At 48.6% G+C, this 24,986-nt stretch overlaps 1 long non-coding RNA gene across 1 annotated transcript; it reads right to left on the bottom strand.

Annotated features, from left to right (window-relative positions):
• Positions 1–507: 507 nt before the first annotated feature.
• LOC115895177 lies at positions 508–22,771 on the bottom strand. The gene is made up of 4 exons (XR_004055340.1): positions 22,740–22,771; positions 4,285–4,388; positions 2,989–3,072; positions 508–2,099 (listed from the first exon to the last, which is right to left on the bottom strand). It is a non-coding gene; the product is annotated as an uncharacterized LOC115895177 (long non-coding RNA).
• Between the last annotated feature and the right edge of the window lie 2,215 nt (positions 22,772–24,986).

The raw sequence follows: 24,986 nt of genomic DNA, 5'->3' as shown, positions 1-24,986 counted from the left end.
TCTTTAAAGGGAAGAACCTGACAGACTTCACACTGCAGTGCCCCGTGCAGGGCCTGGCACACAGAAAATATCTATTGGGCCAGTGAATGGATAACCCAAGGGACTGAACGTCCCCAGTGCAAACAAGAAGGGAGTCTGTGTCAGTGGGGGAATCTCCCAGGCGCCAGTAAAGGCTAGTTGACCAGGTCCTCCCTAAGCTCTGGGTGTTGCTGAAGTGGCCTTGCTGCTCTGAAAACAGCAGGTAGCATTTCCTGAGCGGCTCCTCTGTACATCTCAGCCTCGCCTCTCCCGGATGAGGACGTCTCACTTCCTATGAGGCCAGGACTGCAGCCTCAGAGAGGTTTGAGGGTGCGCCCAGGGCTACACACTTAGAGTGAGTTTGGGGCATGAGGCAAGGATTCGTGGGGTGGCTGCCCAGCTAAGCACCTCGATACTCTTCTGTAGGAAAAGAGAGCCGTTAAAGAATTTGTTTCTACCTCTTTTTTCTTCTTGGTTTTGTTACTTTCTCCCAACATTTTATTATGAAAATTGTGAAACAGCAACATCAACTCATTAACATTTTACTAAATTTGAGTGATCACATATCCGTTCCTCTATCCTTCTATCCATCCCAATTCTGGGTTCATTGTCTCCCTCCCTCCCTCCCTCCTTCCTTCTTTCTGAGTCTCACTCTGTCGCCCAGGCTAGAGTGCAGTGGCACGATCTTGGCTCACTGCAATCTCCACCTCCCGGGTTCAAGCGATCCTCCCACCTCTGCCTCCCCAGTAGCTGGGACTACAGGTGCCCACCACCATGCCTGGCTAATTTTGCATCTTTTGGTAGAGATGGGGTTTTGCCATGTTGGCCAGGCTGGTCTTGAACTCCTGACCTCAGGTGATCCGCCCACCTCGGCCTCCCAAAGTGCTGGGATTACAGGCGTGAGCCACTGCGCTTGGCCCACCCCAGTTTTTTTTTTTTTAAATCCAAGCACCCTGTTCTTATCCTTCATAGGATGATTACAATTTGATACACACTATTTGTTTCTTTTTGGGCAGGGCTAGGTCTGTCTTGTTCCCTCCTGTGTTCCCCAGTCTGGCACAGGTTGCATGTTCCGTAAGTATCTGCTGAACGAACAGATGAATGAGGGAGACGTTACTGATCATTGCTTCTCCGATGCTGCCCCCCACCCTGATGTCATGTCTCGGCATATCTGATTTCCTGAGAGTGGCTTATGAGGCCTTCTATGAAACAGCCCTCTGAGGTGGGGATCCCTAGATCGTACATTCACAGATGCGGCAGCTGAGGCTCAGAGAGGTGAAGTGACAGGCTCCGGGTCACACAGCATCGAGGGGGCAGGTCAGGATGTGATTGCAGTTGCTCCGACCCCAGGCCTGTGCCCTGAGTCTCTACATAGCCATCCTGAGATCCCAAAGTGGGTCCTCCTCATGTCCCTGCTCTCCCCACTTCAGAAGCAGGAGCTAGAAAATTTCAAGGGGCCCCAGATACCCCACCTGGATGGCGACCAGGGTCAGGGCAGTCCTGCCTCCCAGGCTCCGAGTTAGGTTCCGCTCTTTCTCACTGCCTCCCAAATTAGTTCCACGTTTAGCCCGGGGCCTGTGGATTCCACTTGTTTTCTGTAACCGGAGCTCCCCCAGTGCTTGGCACCAAGCTCAGTGACTCGGCGTCAGCTCAGGTTCCTGATTTTCTTGGACAATTTCAAATGATTTCACTGGCAGAGAAAAGCCCAGTCGGGGGTCAGTGAGCAGATGACTCCCCTTTCCTGTAATCAGGTAGAAAAGGATCACAGATGATGAGCAGTGCCTCCCAGGGCACACAGGCTGTAGGAACAGGCCTCCTTTTCTACTTTCACCCCGGAAACCACCTTGCAGGACGGGCCTTATGATCCCCACTTCACAGATGGGGAAGCGAGGGCTCAGAGAGGTTGGGTGCTTTGCTGAGAGTTGCACAGCAAATGAGTGGCAGGGCAAGATCTGTCCCTTAGTCTGCTGGCCCCAACACCCAACCTCTTCCTCCCAGATTCCTTTCCAGCTCCAGGCTGTAGCAGGAGGCTGGCCCTGGGGACTCAGAGTGGCGAAAACCCAGACCTTGCCCACAAAGAGCTCAAAGTCAAGCAGAAAAAGACTAGATTGAGTGCAAACAGTGATCAAAGCAGCACCCGCCAACATGAGACAATATGTATTTTTAGACAGTGAGTCAGTCCTGATGATTCACAGGCCTGGCGAGGCTTGCAGGGCAGCCCCAGGACACCAAGGGCAGGGCAGGAGATGAGCTACCCAGGGGCCAGGAGACCAGAAAGGGGTCCGGGGCTGTGCCTCCTTATTCTCCATTGTGTTGTCAAGGGCTGGAGGTGGGGCTGGACGCCTTCCCACTTGATCGGAAGATGCATTTTCGAATAAGTTCTTAACTAGCTCATGGTCACAGAATTAGAATGTGATACAAGCAGCCTCCCATCACTTTATGAGCATCTGCTCTGGACTGGGCACTGTGACGGGTGCTCAGGAGATGGCAGAGCATGAAACTGACAAAGTTCTAACCTCATGCAACTGATCTTCCAGAACAGGTGTGGGCACACTTTCTCCATAAAGGGCTATGTAGTAAATATTTTAAGCCTCCTGGGCCATTGCAACTCTTAAGGCTGCAGTTGTAGCTGGAAGGCAGCCATATGCAATATGTAAATGAGGGGTGTGGCTGTGTGCCAATAAAACTTTATTTACAAAATCAAGGAGCAGCTACATTTGGCCTGCGGGCTATAATTTACTGACGCCTCTTCTAGAAGATGCCTTCCTCCACACACCCTGGTTCCCCTCATTTGCCCTCTGCTATGTGACTTTGGGACCCCTGATGGCCCTGCGGACTCTGGCCTCCAAGGCAATGTGCTGGTTCTGCAGGTGAAACTGCTGCAGTGCTCTGTGTTCCTTGAAGATGTGTTTGCATTTGGCCTCACAAGCCCCCACATGTAGCTCTTTCTGAGTCATGTCATACTGTGACCTTGTGGGGCACCAGCATCCGTGTGTCACTTGGTTCAACCTAGTGCTTGGTCCATAGCGGGTGATGGATGAATGTTTGTAGAATCTGCAGAATGAACAGACCCAAGGCTGTGCCTAGTCCTGTGTATCTTCACTTTAGTGAGAAACTGGCAATGGGTCGGGGGTTGTGACAGAGACCAGGGCCCCCTCTGGTCTTCCTCTTTGTCCTCCAGGGGTCTAGGTACCCCACTGTCTCACCCCCTCACTGTGCACACACGGCAGTCCAGGAGGGAGGTGCACGGCAGTGGGGAGGGCCTGGCTCGTTGTGGGCACCAGCACTGAGCGCTGGCTTCCTGATCTGTGAAATGGACGGGGCTGAGGCCCACCTCTCTCACAGAGGTTGCTCATGGCCTCAAGTAAATCCCTGTGCCCACTCAACCACCGAAATTCAAGATGAACTGTCTCAGGTGTGCCTCTCGGCTCTTCTAAGAGGTGGAATTAGGCCAGGCGTGGTGGCTTACGCCTGTAATCCCAGCACTTTGGGAGGCCAAGGCGGGTGGATCATGAGGTCAAGAGATTGAGACCATCCTGGCCAACATGGTGAAACCCTTTCTCTGCTAAAAATACAAAAATTAGCCAGGCGTGGTGGTGGGCACCTGTAATCCCAGCTACTCAGGAGGCTGAGGCGGGAGAATCACTGGAATCCCGGAGTTGGAGGTTGCAGTGAGCCCAGATTGTGCCACTGCACTCCAGCCTGGGCGACAGAGTGAGGCTCCATCTCAAAAAAAAAAAACAAAAAGAGGTGGTGTTAGCACCAGTCTCACAGATAAGCTAACAGAGACTGGGGCATCCAGGGACTTGCTTGAGGTCACAGCTAGCAGGTGCTGGGTGGGGTTCAGACCCAGCCTCTCTGTGCCTCCCTTGACCATGGGTCACCGTCTGCAGTCAGCAACAGAGTGGCCAGAAACCCGCTAGACTCTTTCCTGCCCCTGTATCTCTAGAAGATGGTCTTGGATAAGGTGGTCTTATCCTACACCTGCCTGCCCCTCTACCCATGCCCCTGCCTTCTACCTGTATCCATTCAGTGGCCAGGCCAGGGGACAGACGAGGTTCCTTATTGCTGCATGGGTGTTTGGAGAGTGGGGCAGGCAGCCTGGCAGAGCTGTTAATCAGCAATCCCACCACCAGTGCTTCTGGATGCTTCTGGGGCAGGAGCTACAGAACTGTCATTCTCAGATTCGGGCTCAAGTCCTGTGCTGGAGGACGCTAGCCATGTGACCTTGGAACGTGATGGGAGTCTTCCAAGCCTGTTTCTCACCTGCGTACTAGGAATGGTAGATGACACGCAGGTGCACATAGTGGATTCTTATTTGTGGTAAAGTCCCTGCAAACACTGAATTAGCAGATCTGAAGCCATTGCTCCTAGGGAGAAACACAGGTTAAGTTCTTAGAGGCCTCTGGTCACATTTTCATCAAGCGATCAATACCTAACCTGGTTTTATGTGTTTCTGTGTAGACGCTTTATTTAATATATAAGCGATTCATTAACATCGAATATGTTGGCTGGGTGCAGTGGCTCATGCCTGAAATCCCAGTATTTTGGGAGGCTGAGGTGGGCAGATGGCTTCAGCTCAGAAGTTTGAGACCAGCCTGGCCAACACAGTGAAACCTCATCTCTACTAAAAATACAAAAATTAGCTGGGAGTGGTGGCGCATGCCTGTAATCCCAGCTACTCTTGAGGCTGAGGCACAATTATTGTTTGAACCTACTAGGCAGAGGTTGCAGTGAGCTGAGATCATGCTGCTACACTCCAGCCTGGGCAACAGAGCGAGACTCTGTCAAAAAGAAAAATAGGCCGGGCGCAGTGACTCGTGCCTGTAATCCCAGGACTTTGGGCGGCCAAGGCAGGCAGATCACGAGGTCAGGAGATTGAGACCATCCTGGCTAACACAGTGAAACTCCATCTCTACTAAAAATACAAAAAAATTAGCCAGGCATGGTGGTGGGCGCCTGTAGTTCCAGTTACTCGGGAGGCTGAGGAGTAAATAGGACTACAGGTGCCTGCCACCATAAGAATGGTGTGAACCTGGGAGGCGGAGCTTGCAGTGAGCCCAGATCACACCACTGCCCTCCAGCCTGGGCGACAAAGCGAGACTCCGTCTCAAAAAAAGAAAAAAAGAAAAAAAGAAAAAGAATTAAATGTGTACGTGTCCATAGGCAGCAGCACTAACTCATGCCTGAACAAACCCTCTCTGACATGTGTGTTTTCTCTGTAACGTAGTCATTCCTGCCTCGCTCTCACTGCACATGGGGGTCATTCTAAACATCGACACGACCACAGAAAGCACAAAAATGGGAAAAATTTGGCACTAAGTAGACCATGAAAAGGATACTTGTTTGCGGCATGAGAGCTGAGATCGGAAGGCAGTGTGAGATCTTCTGAAAACTTCAGCTGGGAACACATGCCCCTCAGACAGTGGAAATTTTTTGCCACTTGCACATGTCTGTGAATGACCTTGAAAGCGCCTCGAGTGTAGATTTTTGAGGTTACAAATACATTCTAATAAGTAGGTGAACTTGAATATCCAGAATCCACAAATAATGGGGATTGAATCTGTGTCTGTGAAAATATATGCTCAGTCATTAGCTGAAAGCACCCTATGGAAAGGTGATTTGGTTTTTTTCTATATATAAGGAAAATCCTTTTTTTTTTTTTTTTTTTTTGAGATGGAGTTTTGTTCTTGTCCAGGCTGGAGTGCACTGGTGCTGTCCTAGCTCACTGCAACCTCTGAATCCCGGATTCAAGTGATTCTCCTGCCTCAGCCTCCCAAGTAGCTGGGACTACAGGCACCCACTACCACTGCTGGCTAACTTTTTTTGTATTTTTAGTAGAGATGGGGTTTCACCATGTCAGCCAGGCTGGTCTTGAGCTCCTGACCTCAGGTGATCCGCTGGCCTTGGCCTCCTAAAGTGCTGGGATTACAAGTATGAGCCACCGTGCCGGCCCAGATGAGAAAAATCTAAGGCGGTGAGCGGTGGCTCACACCTGTAATCCCAGCACTTTGGGAGGCCGAGGTGGGCAGAGCATTTGACATCAGGAGTTTGAGACCAGCTTGAGCAACATGGTGAAACCCTGGCTCTACCAAAAAAAAAAAAAAACAAAAACAAAAAATTAGCCAGATGTGGTGGCACATGCCTGTAATCCCTGTAACCTTAACTATTCAGGAGGCCGAGGCAGGAGGCTTGCTTGAACTCGGGAGGCAGAGGTTGGAGTCAGCTGAAATTGCGCACTGTACTCCAGCCTGGGTGACAGAGGAAGACCCGGTCTCAAAGAAAAGAGAAGTGGGCCGGGCGAGGTGGCTCACGCCTGTAATCCCAGCACTTTGGGAGGCCGAGACAGGCAGATCACGAGGTCAGGAGATCGAGACCATCCTGGCTAACACGGTGAAACCCCATCTCCACTAAAAATACAAAAAAATTAGCTGGGCATGGTGGCGAGCGCTTGTAGTCCCAGCTACTTGGGAGGCTGAGGCAGGAGAATGGCGTGAACCAGGGAGGTAGAGCTTGTGGTGAGCCGAGATCACGCCACTGCACTCCAGCCTGGGCAACAGAGCGAGACTCCTCCCTCTCAAAAAAAAAAAAAAAAAAGAAGTGGCCGTGTGTATGCAAGGGATAGACAGCACTTCTGTCTCTTTTTGCCTTGAACTGAGATGTGACAGCACATAGGCTGGAGATGGAAAGCAAACGCACAAGGGTGGCAGAGTGAGAGAAGACAGGAGGAACCTGGATGCTTTTTTAAAAAAATCATTTTTGTGGAGACAGGATCTTGTTATATTGCCCAGGCTGGTCTTGAACTCCTGGGCTTAAGGGAGCCTCTCGCCTTGGCTTCCCAAAGCGTTGGGATTATAGGCATGAGCCACTGCGCAGCCAGAATTTGGATCCTTGATACCAAAGAGCCTCAGTGCGAACCTCCAACCTTCTTGCCAAGTGTGGCCACTGTCTGCAGCTTTAAGTCACTGCCAGGTGCATTACCTGTGACTTGCGGCCGAAGGTACTCCTGACTCAGTCAGCCGCCCTGAGGACCAGCTGTTGAGGTTAGGGCCTGTACCAAGGAGAGTTCACAGGGGCCCACAATGGGATCCCACAGCCTTTGACTCTGCATTCAGAATTTGCTCTGTTCTGCGTACTGGTTCCCAAAGCTTGGGCCTTGGTTAAGCTGGGTTCTGCTTCCATATGTGAACACTGCTGCCTCGCCCCTCAGGTACGGGGATTCCAAACCGCAGTCCCTCCCCAGCCCCCTGTACCACCATGTCCCCACCACAGGTGTTGCGTGCTCTCCTTTCAGCTCACCCCCCAGCCCCAATCCTCTTACAGTAAACTTGTTTACAAAGGAGGCTTTCCATCACCGTCAGTGACAAGCCAGTATCCCTTGCCATAAAACAAGGCCATTGTTCCGTTTTCCCCTCTCTGAAATGGGGATTATAATATTTTGCTGTGTTTGGTGTATGAAACTGCTTAGAACGATGTATGGCTTACAGTAAGTGCTCAATAAAGGTTTGTTGTCACTGTTACCCCTGAATAAGAAGGTCATTGTAAATACAAACAAATACATACATGTAAACAAATACTATGGTGGACCATATGAAATCATCCTCTGACCATTTTCAAGCTATAATCACAGCAAAATTGTATTTGGTTTAACTATGTCTATGTACGTATAAAGTATGATAGCTGAGCTCAGTGGCTCACGCCTGTAATCCCAGCACTTTGGGAGGCCAAGGCAGGAGGATTGCTTGAGTCCAGGAGCTCAAGACCAGCCTGGGCAACATAGTGAGACATGATCTCTATTAAAAAGAAAGGTTTTGCGGGACGCAGTGGCTCAAGCCTGTAATCCCAGCACTTTGGGAGGCCGAGATGGGCGGATCACGAGGTCAGGAGATGGAGACCATCCTGGCTAACACGGTGAAACCCTGTCTCTACTAAAAAATACAAAAAACTAGCCGGGCGATGTGGCGGGCACCTGTAGTCCAGCTACTCGGGAGGCTGAGGCAGGAGAATGGCGTAAACCCAGGAGGCGGAGCTTGCAGTGAGCCGAGATCCGGCCACTGCACTCCAGCCTGGGCAACTGAATGAGACTTCGTCTCAAAAAAAAAAAAAAAAAAAGTTTTTAAACATTAGCCGGGGATGGTGGTGTGCACCTGTAGCCCCAGCTACTTGGGAGGCTGAAGTGGGAGGATTGCTTTGAGCGCGGGAGCTCAATGCTGTAGTGAGCTATGATTGCACCACTTTACTCCAGCCTGGGCAACAGAGCAAGACCCTGTCTCAAGAAAATAAATAATAAAGGCCGGGTATGGTGGCTCATGCCTGTAATCCCAGCGCTTTGGGAGGCCAAGGCAGATGGATCACCTAAGGTCAGGAGTCCAAGACCAGCCTGGCTAACATGGTGAAACCCCATCTCTACTAAAAATACAAAAATTAGCTAGGCGTGGTCACGAGCACCTGTAATCCCAGCTACTTGGGAGGCCGAGGCAGGGGAATCGCTTGAACCTAGGAGGCAGAGGTTGCAGTGAGCCAAGATCGCGCCACTGCACTCCAGCCTGGGGGACAAGAGCAAGACTCTGTCTCAAAAATAAATAAATAAATAAGTAAAGTGCAAGTCCTGGTGTGTGTGTGTCTGTCTCTCCTCCCCCCACCTCCTTTTTCTCTTTCTCTCCCCCACTTTCTTTTTCTCTGTCTCCCCAACACAGTACAATATATGTATATATCTAAATATATAATAAATAGATATTCTAAACAAAAAAGCCCTGGTCTGTGAACCACAGAAAATGGTCTCGCTCCCACTTTGGTGGAACTCTGCCCTGTGGGGACCCCTGATTGGAGGAGGGCAGCTGAGAGTTGGTTCCAGGCTTCAGAGTCACATGGAATAGGGTTGGAATGGTGGCTGTGTCACATTTTGGCAACTGGACAGGGGACAGCCTCTCAGGTACCCTGTCTGTCAATATCTCCCTGCCCAGGTGGTATGTGTGTTAAATGATGTCATGAATCTAAGTGCTTAACCCAGGCCGGGCGCAGTGGCTGTAATCCCAGCATTTTAGGAGGCTGAGGGGGGTGGATCACCTGAGGTTGGGAGTTTGAGACCAGCCTGGCCAACGTGGTGAAACTCCATCCCTACTAAAAACACAAAAATTAGCCGGGCGTGGTGGCATGCGCCTGTAATCCCAGCTGCTCGGGAGGCTGAGGCTGGAGAAGCACTTGAACCTGGGAGGCGGAGGTTGCAGTGAGCTGAAATTGTGCCATTGCCCTCCAGCCTGGGTGACAAGAGTAAAACTCCATCTCAAAAATAAACAAACAAATGAATGAATGAATGAATGAATGAATGCGCTTAACCTAGAGCCCAGCAAGTGATGAGCATGCAATCAATGGCGTTTTTGTTTCTCCTCTTCCTTCTTTCCATTATTAGACATGTTTAGTTGTTAATATCATGTACTAGTCAATTAAAAGCATCTGCCAAGGAGTACAGACAGCGAGAGCTCCAGGAGGGCTTGCTCTGCACAAGTGGTGGGGAGGGGAGGGCCCCCTCTCCTGCCTCTGAACCTCATAGCACTTGTTGCTCCCCCTCCCCGCTTCCCAGTCTCCCCCATGCAGTGTCTCAGTGTCCTGCCAAGCCAGCCTTCCCTCAGCTCCACTCTTGTGGCCTGGCCCCTTGGTAGGCACCGTCCTTCCTGTTGCCTTCCTGCCCTTCATTGAGTCATTCATTTATTCAAGAAACTTTTCTTGACCGCATGGGCCATGCCAGGCTACCTGCCAGCCCCTGAGGTCACAAAATGATCCAGGAGGGCCCTGGCTTCCCAGAGAGCATAGTCCAGAGATGGAGACAGACTCAGGACCAAACCCACAGGCCCTCCCCAAGTTTGAGGCTCCGGCTCAAGAAAAACAAGTTGGTCCTCTCTTTAGAAAAAGCCTGAAGCAGCTGGATGCAGTGGCTCACATCTGTAATCCTAACACTTTGGGAGGCTGAGGCAGGGGGATCACCTGAGGTCGGGAGTTCGAGACCAGGCTGGCCAACATGATGAAACCCCATCTCTACTAAAAATACAAAAATTACCCGGGCATGGTGGCGGACATCTGTAATCCCAGCTACTTGGGAGGCTGAGGCAGGAGAATCGCTTGAACCTGGGAGGTGGAGGTTGCAGTGAGTTGAGATTGCGCCATTGCACGCTAGCTGGGGCAACAAGAGTGAAACTCCATCTCAAAAAAAAAAAAAGTCTGAGGCTCTGCACACTTCTCATCATTGGCTCCTGTGGCCCATCTCCCTGCCTCCTGCCTTGGCACGCCCCTTGGCCCAGCCAGAATAAAACATTTATAACCTTCCCAAGGCAGGAGTGGGAACTGAGAGTGTAGGTGCTGTGCCTGTGTCCCCCTCTCAGCCCTGTGACCTTGGGTGAGTGACAAACACCTCTGGTCAGTAAAAATAGATACTATAGGCAGACATGGTGGCTCACGTCAATAATCCCAGCACTTTGGGAGGCCAAGGTGGGAAGATTGCTAGAGGCCAGGAGTTTGAGATCAGCCTGGGCAACATAGTAAGACCCTATCTGTAAAAATAAAAATAAAAATAAAAAATAAGCCAGGTGTGATGGCATGTGTCTATAGTCCTAGCTACTCAGGAGGCTGAGGCAGGAGGCTCGCTTGAGCTCAGGGTTTGGAGGCTGTGGTGAGCTATGATTGCACCACTGCACTCCAGTCCTGGCCACAGAGCAAGGCCCTGTCTCAAAACCTGGAGCAGTCAGTGCCTCGATTGAGTGAATGATGGTGTTACCAGGCAGGTGCAGGGGCCAGCATCAGCTCTCTCCGTTCTCCTCCCCTTGGCCAGCACCTCCTAGGGTCTAGGAGCCGTATCAGAAATGATTCTGATTCCCACGCGTCATTCAAGGTGCTGATTCTCAGCCCTGGCTGCATGGGAGAATCACCTGGGAGCTTTAAAAAGGTGTATGTCTGGATCCCACATCAGCCCAATTAAATCAGACCTGTGAGTGATAAGCACATTGTTTTTTGTTTTTTGTTTTTTGTTTTTTTAAAAAAAAAAACTGCCCCCATGATTCTGAAGCGAAACTAAGTCTAGGAACTTCTATATTAAAATCAAGTTAAATAAAATTAAATAAAAATTACGGCCGGGCGCGGTGGCTCAAGCCTGTAATCCCAGCACTTTGGGAGGCCGAGATGGGCGGATCATGAGGTTAGGAGATCGAGATCATCCTGGCTAACACAGTGAAACCCCGTCTCTACTAAAAAAAATACAAAAAACTAGCCGGGCGACATGGCGGGTGCCTGTAGTCCCAGTTACTCGGGAGGCTGAGGCAGGAGAATGGCGTAAACCCGGGAGGCGGAGCTTGCAGTGAGCTGAGATCTGGCCACTGCACTCCAGCCTGGGTGACAGAGCGAGACTCCGTCTCAAAAAAAATAAATAAATAAAATAAATAAATAAATAAATAAACAAACAAACATTACATCTAAAATTAGCAAAGAGAATTTTAGATTTTTCTTAGGCCATTCTCCAACTTGTTTTTGTGAGAACATTTTTATACAGACAAAAACCTTGGAGGAAAAATAGTACATAAGCCCACATATCTACCCACTACCTCGATTTGGCAATGATTTTCTGTGTTTCTTTTATTTCACTCTGTGGAGGCTAAAGATAAGTTAGACCTGAAACACATCACCCCTAAGTACAATTAACAAATACCAACATCATCTAATAACCTGTCCACATTCAAATATTCTCAGTTGTCCCAATGTGTAAAAATACATTTCACCATGCACAGTGGTTCAAACCTGTAATCTCAACACTTTTGGAGACCAAGGTGGGAGGATCGCTTGAGCCCAGGAGTTCAAGCCCAGCCTGGGCAACACAGTGAGACCCTGTCTCTACAAAAAATACAAAATCTGGCCATGCACGGTGTTGTGTGCCTGTAGTCCCAGCTACTCGGGAGCCTGAGGTGGAAGAATAACATGAGCCCTGGAAGTTGAGGTTGCAGTGAGCCGTGACTGCACCACTGCACTCCAGCCTGGGCGACAGAGGGAGATGCCATGTCAAAAAAATAAAAATAAAAAACACATTTTATAGTCAAGTGTCGTGTCAGGCACCTGGGATCCCAGCTACTCGGGAGGCTGAGGCAGGAGGATCGCTTGAACCTGAGAGCTAGAGGTTGCAGTGAGCCAAGATTGCGCCACTAAACTCCAGCCTGAGTGACAGAGCAAGACTCAAAATAAATAAAGAATACATTTTATACTTTATTTTTATAAATAATAAATTATAATAATTTATTATATATCATAAATATATCATGGGCTCAGACAATCCTCCCGCCTCAGCCTCCCAAGTAGCTAGGACTACAGGTGCGTGCTACCGTGCCCAGCTGATTTTTCTGTCGTTAGTGGAGATCAGGTTTCACTGTGTTGCTCAGGCTGGTCTCGAACTCCTGAGCTCAAGCGGTCCGCTTGCCTTGGGCTCCCAAAAATAGTGGGATTACAGGCGTGAGCCCAGACACATTTTAGATCTTAAACCAGGATCCTATCATGCATGCATAGCACGTTGCATTTGGTTACACTGTTTGTCTTTTTTTCTGTCTGCCATTTCCCCCTACTCATGACACTGACTTCTAGAAGAGTCTAGGTTCTCTTTATACTGTAGGTTATTTTAAAATCTGTACAGCATTCCCTCTTTTCCAAGGGAGATACACCCCAATAACCCCGCTGATGTCTAAAACTGTGGCTAGCACCGAGCCCTTTATATATTAAAACTATGTCTCTTCCTGTAGATAGATACCTGTGACAAAGTTTCATTTATAAATTAGGCACAGTAAGAGATCAGCGACAAGGACTCACGATAAAATGGCATAATTATAACAATGTACTGTAATGAGTTTTATGAATGTGGGCTCTCTGTCAATATTCTGTTATATTGTAGGCGCCTATTTTCATTTCTTTTTGAGATGGAGCTTCACGCTTGTCACCCAGGCTGGAATGCAATGGTGCGATCTCAGCTCACAGCAACCTCCACCTCTTGGGTTCAAGCAATTCTCCTGCCTCAGCCTCCTGAGTAGCTGAGACTACTACTGGAGATTACTACATGGAGTGTACCACCATGCCTGGCTAATTTTTTATATTTTTAGTAAAGACAGGGTTTTCCTATGTTGGCCAGGCTGGTCTCCAACTTCTGACCTCAGTTGATCCACCTGCCTTGAGCTCCCAAAGTGCTGGGATTATAGGCATGAGTCACCACACTCAGCCAGTCACCTATTTTCCAACCACAGTTGACTGTGGGTAACTGAAACCTGGGAAAGTGACACTTAGGATAAGGGAGAACTACTGTATTTGTCTAATTCTTTTCTTTTTTTTTTTTGAGATGGAGTCTTGCTCTGTCACCCAGGCTGCAGTGTAGTGGCGTGGTCTTGGGTCACTGCTGCAACCTCCACCTCCTGGGTTCAAGCAATTCTCGTGCTCTGGAACTCCCGATCTCAGTGATCTGCCCGCCTTGGCCTTCCAAAGTGCTAGGATTACAGGCGTGAGCCACCGTGTCCGGCCTGTATTTGTCTAATTATTTCCTCATGAAGCTGTTCAACTTGTTCATCTGTCTCACGTATTTCTCGTACTCCGGAAAGTTAGGCCTAGATGAAAGATTATTATTATTTATTATTATTATTATTATTATTATTTTTGAGACGAGGTCTCACTCTGTTGCCAGGCTGGAGTGCAATGTCACGATCTCGGCTCACTGCAACCTCTGCCCCCGGGGTTCAAGTGATTCTCTTGCCTCAGCCTCCTGAGTAGCTGGGACTACAGGTGTGTGCCACCATGCCTGGCTAATTTTTTTGCATTTTTAGTAGAGACGAGGTTTCACCATGTTGCCAGGATGGTCTCGATCTCATGACCTCGTGGTCTGCCTGCCTCGGCCTCCTAAAGTGCTGGGATTACAGGCGTGAGCCCCTGCGCCAGGGAGATGAAAGATTTTAGCGCCCGGGGGTAATATGATGTCATGTCACATCACAGGGGCTCCTGCCAGCAGACTGTACCGCTCAGGGGTCCTGAGCTTACTGCTTCATTTACGTGTTGACTGTTTGATGTCCCCATTGTCAAGTCGTTGTCCCTGTGCCATTGGTAATCTGTGAGGTGCTGTCCTGGCATTGGGTGAGTAGCCTCCTCCCCAGTGACCTTTCACCCAGCACATTGGCATCTCGTCATGACTCTGACCTGAATCAACAATTGCACTGGGGTTTGCAAAACTGTGATTTTGCTAACTCCATCATAACTGCTACATTTGAACTGGTAATCTTCCATAGAAAAGAACTTTTCTGGCTGGGCGTGGTGGGTCATTCCTGTAATCCCAACACTTTGGGAGGCTGAGACAGGAGTATCACTTGAGCCCAAAAGTTTGAGACCAGCCAAGGCAACATATTGAGACCTTGTCTCTCCAAAACATTTAAAAATTAGCTGAGCGTGGTGGCATGCACTTGGAGGCTACTCGGGAGGCTGAGGCAAGAGGATCGCTTGAGCCCCGGAATTGGAGGCTACAGTGAGCTGTGATTGCATCAGTACATTCCAGCCTGGGCAACACAGCAAGACCCTGTCTCAAAAAAAAAAAAAAAAAAAAAAAAAAAGGCTTTCCCCCACTTTTATTTCTTAAGTACAGTGAATTCTCGTTAGAGTGAGTTATGTTTTTTAAAGTTGCCACAGCAAACATTGAATGAAGACATGCTGAACCATTGCTCCTAGGGGAAATACAGATTCAGTTCCTGTAAGTCTCTGGTCATGTTGTCAGCTGATGAATACATAACCTGGTTTTATCTGCATTTCTGTTTGAAGATGCCTTATTTAATGTATACGGTTGATTCATTAACATTGAACTAAAAGCCAGCAGCACTACAACTTGTCTCTGAGTGAGGCTTACCTGACATACACGTTTTCTCTGTGAGGCTCATCACAGCCTTCCTTGCTTAGAAACATTGGACACTAAGGCCGGGCGAGGTGGCTCACACCTGTCATCCCAGCACTTTCGGAGGCCGAGACAGGAGGATCGTGTGAGGTCAGGAGTTCAAGACCAGTCTGACCCACATGGTGAAACTCTGTCTCTACTAAAAATAGAAAAATTAGCTGGGCGTGGTGGCACTCACCTGTCATCCCAGCTACTTGAGAGGCTGAGGCAGCAGGATCACTTGAACCCAGGAGGTAGAGGTTGCAGCGAGCAGAGATTGCACCACTGCATCCCGGCTTGGGCAACAGAGCGAAACTCCGGTCTCAAAACAAACAAAAAAAAAGCCAGGTGGGGTGGCTCACACCTGTAATCCCAGCACTTTGGGAGGTCGAGGCGGGCAGATCACCTGAGGTCAAGAGTTCGAGACCAGCCTGGCCAACATAGTGAAACCCTGTCTCTACTAAAAATACAAAAATGAGCTGAGCATGATGGCACGCGCCTGTAGTCACAGCTACTCGGGAGGCTGAGGCAGGAGAACGGCTTGAACCCAGGAGGCGGAGGTTGCAGTGAGCTGAGATCGCGCGACTGCATCCCAACTTGGACAACAGAGTGAAACTCTGCCTCCAAAAAAAAAAAAAAAGAAAGAAACATTGGACATCACGTTAGCAGTGCACTGGTACCATTTTGAGAGATAAAATCACCCACAAACATACAAAAAACGTGGCACATCTGGTTAAATCAACTACAAAAAAGATGCTTGTTTACAGTATGGGAACTGAAAGGAGGTCAAGTGTCACCTTGTTTGGCCTCTCCTGGGAGCATGTATGTCAGGGGATTAAGATTTTTTTCCCTGCTTTGCCTTTGTCTGTGATTTTGACAATGAAAGTGTTGCTAGATCTGTTGATTTGGGTTACAAATAAATTAGAGTGAGTAGGCATATCTGCAAATACCAGATTCTTGAATAATGAGGATAATTGTCAATATGGACACATGGATTTTTATTCATCCAAGTTATTATTCAACATATTATACTTCATTATAGTCATTATTCTTCTAAATGTTTAAAAGTCCCAATGTGGCCAACAGATATCCCTTTGACCTGACTTCTACATCCCTTTGATGTGATTCTTTTTGTCTTTGACAGCTTTCTTGATTTTCTATACAAGATATTGTAAGCTCAGCTGGAATCAGCCATTTCTCCAAAAAGCCTCAGTTCTTAGTTAAGAGGAAATGATGTTTAGACTCCAAGACCTGGGTGTTAGATGTGCTCATTGCTCCTGGTGTGTCATTACCCCTAGGCTATTTCAGTAGACAGAGATATAAAATGTATTTTTTAAAAATTATGCACAGGTTGGGCATGGTGGCTCATGTCTGTAAATCCCAGCACTTTGGGAGGCTCAGGTGGGCAGACGGCTGGAGTCCTGGAGTTCAAGACCAGCCTGGGCAATACGGTGAAACCCTATCTGTACAAAAAGTACAAAAATTAGCTGGGCTAGGTGGTGTGTACCTGTGGTCCCAGTTACTTTGGAGGCTGAGGTGGGAGGATCACTTGAGCCTGGGAGGCAGAGGCTGCAGTGAGCTAATATCATGCCACTGCACTCCAGCCTGGGTGATAGAGCAACACAAGACCTTTTCTCAAAAAAAAAAAAATCATGCATGAATAATGTTAAATCTTATATGTATACATATAAAATTGAAACCTTGGAAAGTGAAACAAAGGATAAGGGGGATATCAACAGAGGATACTGATAGTTCCAATGTAAATATCACATGTGAAGAGTGTTTTCTTAACTACTTTTTTATTGTGTTAAAATATCCATAACATAAATTGACTTTCTTAACTTTTCTTTTTTATTGAGACGGAGTCTCACTCTGTTGCCCAGGCTGGAGTGCAGTGGCGCAATCTTGGCTCACTGAACCCCCACCTCCCGGGTTCAAGCCATCCTCCTGCCTCAACCTCCTGAGTAGCTGGGATTACAGGCATGTGCCACTATGCCCAGCTAATTTTTGTATTTTTAGTAGAGATGGGGTTTTGCCATGTTGGCCAGGCTGGTGATCTCCTAACCTCAGGTGATCCACCCACCTCAGCCTCCCAAAGTGCTGGGATTACAGGTGTGAGCCATTGCACCTGGCCTGACATTCTTAACTTTTTAAGTTCAATGACATTAAGTGCTTTCACATTATTGGGCAGCCCTCGCCACCATCCACCTCTAGAACGTTTTCATTTTCCCAGACCACGATTCAGTATCCATTAAATACAAACTCCTCATCCCCCTCTCCAGCCCCCAGTAACACCATTCTGTTTTCTGTCTCTATAAATCTGACTACTCTAGGAACCTCATATGTGGAATCACACAATATCTGTCCTGCCATGACTAGTTGCTTTTACAAGGCATAATGTTTTTGACAATCATCTGTATTGTAGCATATGTTAGAATTGTCTTCCCTATTTTCTTTTTTTTTTTGACATAGTCTCGATCTGTCACCCAGGCTGGAGTACAGTGATGCGATTTCAGCTCACTGCAGCCTCTGCTTCCAGGTTCACGCCATTCTCCTGCCTCAGCCTCCTGAGTAGCTGGGACTACAGGTGCCCACCACCATGCCTGGCTAATTTTTTGTATTTTTTTTTTTTTTTTTTTGAGACGGAGTCTCACTCTCGCCCGGGCTGGAGTGCAGTGGCCGGATCTCAGCTCACTGCAAGCTCTGCCTCCTGGGTTTACGCCATTCTCCTGCCTCAGCCTCCGGAGTAGCTGGGACTACAGGCGCCCGCCACCTCGCCCGGCTAGTTTTTTGTATTTTTTAGTAGAGACGGGGTTTCACCGTGTTAGCCAGGATGGTCTCGATCTCCTGACCTTGTGATCCGCCCGTCTCGGCCTCCCAAAGTGCTGGGATTACAGGCTTGAGCCACCGCGCCCGGCCAATTTTTTGTATTTTTAATAGAGACAGAGTTTCACCTTGTTAGCCAGGATGGTCTCGATCTCCTGACCTCGTGATCCACCCGCCTCGGCCTCCCAGAGTGTTGGGATTACAGGCATGAGCCACCGCACCCAGCCAATTTCCTTCCTTTTTTAAGGCTAAATAATATTCTGTTGTCTTTATATATCATATTTTGTTTATCATTCATCTGATAATAGACATGGGTGTTATTTCTACCTTTTGACTTATTGTGAATGATGCTGTTATGAATATTGGTATAAAAATGGCTGTTCATCCTAACTGCACTTATTTTTATTATTTTTTGAGATAGGGTCTCACTCTGTTGCCCAGGCTGGAGTGAAATGGCACAATCACAGCTCACTGCAGACTCTACCTGGGCTCAGCAGATCCTCCCACCTCAGCCTCCCAAATAGCTGGGACTACAGATGTGCACCACTGTGCCTGTTTGTTTTGTTTTGTTTTTTGTTTTTTTGTTTTTGTGTAGAGACTAGGTTTTGCTGTGTTGCCTGGACTGGTCTCAAAGTCCTGGGTTCAAGTGATCCTTCCACCTCAGCCTCCCAAAGTGCAGGGATTATAGGTGTGAGCCACCACGCCTGGCCTCATCATAACTACTTTTATATTTATATCTTTTTTCACACACTGAAAATCTAGGTGCCTAAAAACATTAGTGTTTATCCTACACTAAGTATACAATTGTTCAAAAATTGTAATAGCAACAACCTCTAAAAACAAACCTACAAGAATTAGAAAGCAGATTGGTGGTTTTCAGGGCCTGACAGGAGGGTGGAGTAAGGAGTGGCTGATTCATGGGAACGAGGTGTTCTTTTGAGGCAATAAAAAAGTTTCAGATAGTGATGATAAATAGTGGTGATAGTTGCACAACATCTTGAATGTCCTAAATGCCACTGAGTTGTAAACTTTAAAACTTTAATTAATTTCATGTGAGTTTCACCTCAATTTTAAAAAAAAGAACATAGACCGGGCACGGTGGCTCACACCTGTAAACCCAGCACTTTGGGAGGCTGAGGCGGGTGGATCATGAGGTCAAGAGATCGACACCATCCTGACCAACATGGTGAAACCCTGTCTCTACTAAAAATACAAAAATTATCTGGGCATGGTGGCACGTGCCTGTAGTCTCAGATACGCAGGAGGCTGAGTCAGGAGAATCGCTTGAATCCGGGAAGTGGAGATTGCAGTGAGCTGAGGTTGCACCACTGTACTCCAGCCTGGGTGACAGAGCAAGACTCCATCTCAAAACACACACACACACACGCACACACACACACACACACCTGGGTCCTGGGTCCTATTTAAGATGCCTATGTCATTCTTTTTGTCCTTGAAATATGTCACTCTGAATATATATCACCCTGAGGAGGTACAGTCAGATCACTGTGTTCAACAGGTATTATTAACAGAAATAAGTTTTAATCTGGGTGCAGTAGCTCACTCCTGTAATCTTGGTGCTTTGGAAGCCGAGGTGGGCAGATTACCTGAGGTCAGGAGTTCGAGACCAGTCTGGCCAACATGGTGAAACGCTGTCTCTAAGAAAAATACAAAAATTAACCAGGTGTGGTGGTGGGTGCCTGTAATCCCAGCTACTCAGGAGGCTGAGACAGGAGAATTGCTTGAACCTGGGAGGTGAAGGCTGCAGTGACCCGAGACTGTGCTACTGCACTCTAGTCTGGGCCATAGAGTGAGACTCTATCTCAATAAATAAATAAATAAGTTTTCTCATTTTGATTATGTTCTCAATTTGATATGCAACTAGTTTACTAGTTTCTGTATTGTATTCATCTTTGGGATGTGTTTTTATCTTTTTATTGTTATTTTTGAGATGGAGTTTTGCGCTTATTACCCAGGCTGGAGTGCAATGGTGGGATCTCGGCTCAGCACAACCTCCACCTCCTGGGTTCAAGCGTTTCTCCTGCCTCAGCCTCCCGAGTAACTAGGATTACAGGTGCGCCCACCACGCCCGGCTAATTTTGTATTTTTAGTAGAGACAGGGTTTCTCCATGTTGGCCAGGCTGGTCTCAAACTCCCGACCTCAGGTGATCTGTCCGTCTCAGCCTCCCAAGGTGCTGGGATTACAGGCGTCAGCCACCATGCCTGGCCTATTTTTATTTGAGATGCGGGTCTCACTCTGTTGCCCAGGCTGGAGCGCAGTGGTATAATCACAGCTGACTGCAACCTTCTCCTCCTGGGCTCAAGATATCCTCCTCCCAGTCTGGGACTACACAGTATCTTGAATGTACTAAATGCCACTGGATAGTAAACTTTAAAACAGTTAATTTCATGTCTGAGTTTCACCTCAATTAAAAAAAAAAACTACAAATGTGAGTGATATTTAAGATGCCTATGTACTTATCATTGTCCTTAAAATATGCCACCCTGCCTGGCTAATTTTTGTACTTTTTTGTTAGGTTTTTGTTTTGTTTATTTTGTTTTGAAATGGAGTCTCACTCTGTCACCCAGGCTGGAGTGCAGTGGTGCCATCTCAGCTCACAGCAACCTCTGCCTCCAGAGCTCAAGCAATTCTCCTGCCTCAGCCTCCCGAGTAGCTGGGAATACAGGTGCACCCACCACGCCTGGCTAATTTTTGTATTTTTAGTAGAGACGGGGTTTCACCATGTTGGCCAGGCTGGTCTCGAACTCCTGACCTCAAGCGATCCTCCTGCCTCAGCCTCCCAAAGTGCTGGGATGACAGGCGTGAGCCACCGCGCCTGGTCTTTTCCACTTTAAATGAGAAATAACACTTTATCAAATGTTGTAAATCTTTTTTAATTTGCCCTTTGTCTTTCCTTTTTGAACACAGCCTTAAAAAGAACAGGAATGTAAGATCCGTATGTGGCCCATTTTACCGGAAGGATGCTTCAGGGTTTCTTGTCTCTGGTGCTGTGTACATTTTCTTTTTGCTTTTCTGGGGTCTTTGCATTGAAACATTTAACCATCAGCCTTTGTTTCCAGGTGAAGTAGGAATTGAACTCTGTTCATTTTCCGAATCGCTGGCCATTTTGAATGGCACGTCCTTTGCTGCCTGCTTTGATATGCTGCCTTTACTTTGATATGCAGACTGAGTTCTCGTGGAGGCTCAGGTCTCTTTCTGGACTCTCTTCTGGTCCATCGCTCTGCCATTCACATTGTTATAGTTCCTTCCCAGTCCCCACTGTAGCATCTCTAAATTCCCCCGGACTGGAGAGTTGGGAGGCTGGACCGACCCCATTCATAGGGGTCTAGTTAAAGGCAAACCACGTGGCCGAGCCATTCAGAAGACGCGTTCGGGCGATACCTTTTGCCCAGGTACTGTTTTCAGTGCCAAAAACAGAAAGATTATAAAGACTCGGTCCCTAAGGCTCTCAAGGGTGACTGCTGCAGTGTTGGAGTTGAGTTTTGAAGTTTGGATAGAATTTTCTGGGTAGAGGAGAAAGGGCAGTGGGGAAACAGAACGTGGCAAACCTGAGAGACATCATGATGGGGCTCAGGGCCAGTTCCCTATGACTGGAGCAAGGATGGGAGGGAAGGAGGGTCCCAGCTTTGGTCTTGGGAGGGAGGAAGGGCTGGGCCTCTTTCCCAGTGCCGGGCACTAGAGAGCCACTGAAGGTTTTATATTAATAGAAGCAGAGTAGCCTGGTTGCCTCTGGTTTGGTAAGATGGGCTGGGGGTTGGGTGGGGAGGCAGCTGCTTAAAGGGACAGTGAGGGTCTGTCTGAGAGGTCCTCCCCATTCTCCCCCAAGTCCCTCTGGACTTAGATTCAGAGCCAAGGGTAACTCTGATATGTTTGGAGCCCTCTCCCTCTCCTCCTGAGCCTGCCTTGGCCCTGGATGGATGCATTAGGCGGTGTGTCCTCCCTGTGGCCTGAGGTCCTTCCTCTCCTCCTCCTTCCCCTCCTCCCTCCCAGGACCTCCAGAAAGACTCAGGCTTGCCTGTAATCCCAGCACTTTGGGAGGTTGAGGGCAGATCACTTGAGGTCCGGAGTTTGAGATCAGCCTGACCAACGTGGTAAAACCCCGTCTCTAGTAAAAATAAAAAAAAAAATTGCCAGGCATGGTGACAGGTGCCTGGCACCTACTCGGGAGGCTGAGGCAGGAAAATCGCTTGAACCCGGGAACTCGGGAGGCAAAGGTTGCAGTGAGCTAGGATTGTGCCACTGTGCTCCAGCCTGGATGACAGTGAGACTCCATCTCAAAAAAAAAAAAAAAGAGAGAGAGATCCAGGCTCAATTCAAAGATGCCCGTTTGCTGTGAGCTCATTCTTTCTTCTCACTCCTTGGCCGTGGCCTGGACATGTGTCCTGGGATGGAGATGTTGGGGTGGGGACTGGTAACTGGTCCCTTGTAGTGCTGAGTGAGCATGGCAGGGGAGCTGTCCAACCCCACTGCACGTTCTTGAGGGCTCCTTCCGATGGCCCAGGAGGCTCACTGGGCAGGCATGGAGACTGAGCCTGGGGACTTGCCCAGGACTTGGGAGAAGTGCAGAGACAAGATTGCCCCCGGGCCGCTGAGTGCCTTCAAGGAGGGGAGTGGACAGGAGAAGGTGGGGTATCATGGGGCTGGCTACCAGGAAGGAGCTGGGCACGGGAAGGAAAAAGGCCCCCAATCCCATGGATTGTTGCAAAAACTCCCAGGGCAGGTGGAGAGGGCTGGGGGACTCCACGTGGGTTCACCAAGGCTTATGACTCACTGTCCTGCCACTGGGTTTCTCAACTTACCAACTCAGTGCAGGAATCCCTGGGGGTGCGGAGCCCTGTCTGAGTCAACCTTCCCCCTCAATGGGCCACTCATCGTCTGGGACCATATAAACCCAGTTCCACTCCAAGCTGTGTCCTGCCTGCCCTGTGGCCTCAGCCAGGTGGACCCCTGCACCCCTCCCCATCTCTTTCCTGCACTGCAAAATGAGGGGATTGTGCAGTGTGCTTGCTACCCAGTGATCTTCAATACACAGCGATGGGGATGGTCTCACGTCTCCCTCCTGCTCCTTGGTCTTGGCAAAGATGAAGGACCTCAGGCTTCTAAAAAGATCAGCATGCAGACCAGGGCTTCTGCATAAAACTCCCCTGATACTCAGCCAAGAGACAGGTCGATCTGTTTCCCCAGCTCCTCCCGCCCAGGGTAAACCCAGCTCTGGTCAACCACACCCTTCCTTCAGGAGATCAGGTAACAGGAAATCCAAGTGACAAGGGGCTAATCTCTTCCCCTTCCAGCCTCAGTAAACTCATCTCCGAGGCCAGAGTTGAACCCCATTAGACTTTCCTATGTCCAAATTCCAGGATCCCTTGTATTTCTTCTTCATATGAATGGGATCAAATAACATGTGACCTTTTGTGTCTGGTACCTTGCACTTAGCATAATGTTTTCAAGGCTCATTCCTGGTTTAGTGTATCAGTACTCCTTTTTTTTTTTTTTTTTTTCTGCCAGAAGTACACATTCATAAGTACTTAATTTTTTTGTGTGTGTGTGTGTGTGAGACAAGTTTTGCTCTTTTTGCCCAGGCTGAAGTGCAGTGGCATAATCACAGCTCACTGCAACCTTCACCTCCCTGGTTCAAGGGATTCTCCTGCCTCAGCCTCCTCAGTAGCTGAGATTACGGGCATGCACCACCATGCCTGGCTAATTTTTTGTATTTTTAGTAGAGACAGAGTTTCACCATGTTGACCAGGCTGGTCTCAAACTCCTGACCTCGAGTGATCCGCCCACCTCGGCTTCCCAAAGTGCTGGGATTACAGGCGTGAGTCACCGCGCCGGGCCTAGGACTTCATTTGTTAATGGCTGAGTAATATTCCATTGTGTGGACAGATCAGTGATTTTTCTGGACGTCTGGGTTGTTGCCCCTCTTTGGCTGTTATCAATCATGCTGCTGTGAACTCTCATGCATAAGTTTTGTGTAGACAGATGTTTTCAGTTCTGCTGGGCATATGCCTGGGAGTGGAATTGCTGGGTCACAGGACGACTCTAAGTTTGTTTGAGGGACCTCCAGGCTGTCTTCCATTGATGCTGCAAGTTGAACATGAGGGCCCATTCTGAATTCTCTATATTTACTTCCCTGTTAGGGGAACCCTCAGGGTTTTAGAAAAAAGCTGCAACAAAAGAAGTGGTCGCGCGTCCAGCCATGAAGCCTAATGAATTCCTCGGGACCTGTTGGCCCCTTTACCCTGGAGATCCACCCTCTGAGCTCTGCCGCGTGCCAGCTCCGCCATCAGGAGGAACTCAGAAGGATCATGAGGATCCCAGAAAGTTCCATGCCCGTTGATTTCATCCTGGCTGTAGCCTGCCAAGAGGGCACTTTTATTATTATGGCCACTTTTTTGAATAAGAAAGTGAGGGCTCAGACATGATAAGACTTGCTGAGGCCTGTAATCCCAGCACTTTGGTAGGCCGAGGTGGGCAGATCATGAGGTCAGGAGTTTGAGACCATCCTGGACAACATGATGAAACCCTGTCTCTAAATACAAAAAATACAAAAATTAGCCGTGCATGGTGGCGGGTGCCTGTAATTCCAGCTACTCAGGAGGCTGAGGCAGGAGAATTGCTTGAACCTGGGAGGCAGAGGTTGCAGTGAGCCGAGATTATGCCAGTGCACTCCAGCCTGGGCAACAGAGCAAGACTCCGTCTAAAAAAAAAAAAAGACTTGCTGAGGCTGGGCTTGGTGGCTTAGCACTTTGGGAGGTCAAGGTGGGTGAATCACTAGATGGCAGCAGTTTGAGACCAGCCTGGCCAACATGTCAAAACCCCGTTTCTACTGAAAGAACAAGAAGTACCCAGGTGTGGTGGTACACACCTGTAATCTCAGCTACTCAGGAGGCTGAGGCCAGAGAATGGCTTGAACCTGGGAGGTGGAGGCTGCAGTAAGTTGAGATCGTGCCACTGCACTCCAGCCTGGCAACAGAGCGAGACTCTGTCTCAACAACAAGAGAAACACTTGCTGGATGTCACATAGCCTCGTAGTGACCCACCTGGGATCTGAAGCCAGGTGGCCTGACTCCAGGCTCTCTGACTGTAACCACGAATCTGCACTGCCAATGCCCCTTGTCCCTGAGCTGGTGGGGCCCTGAGGTGCAGGTGGCACTCTCTGCCCTCTGATATTTCATTAGTAGAGGGGTCTGGCTCAGTTTG

This window comes from Rhinopithecus roxellana, chromosome 20, assembly GCF_007565055.1.
Source record: "Rhinopithecus roxellana isolate Shanxi Qingling chromosome 20, ASM756505v1, whole genome shotgun sequence".
In the NCBI taxonomy this organism is placed as follows: Eukaryota; Metazoa; Chordata; class Mammalia; order Primates; family Cercopithecidae; genus Rhinopithecus; species Rhinopithecus roxellana.
This window is presented reverse-complemented; position numbering and strand designations above follow the sequence as displayed.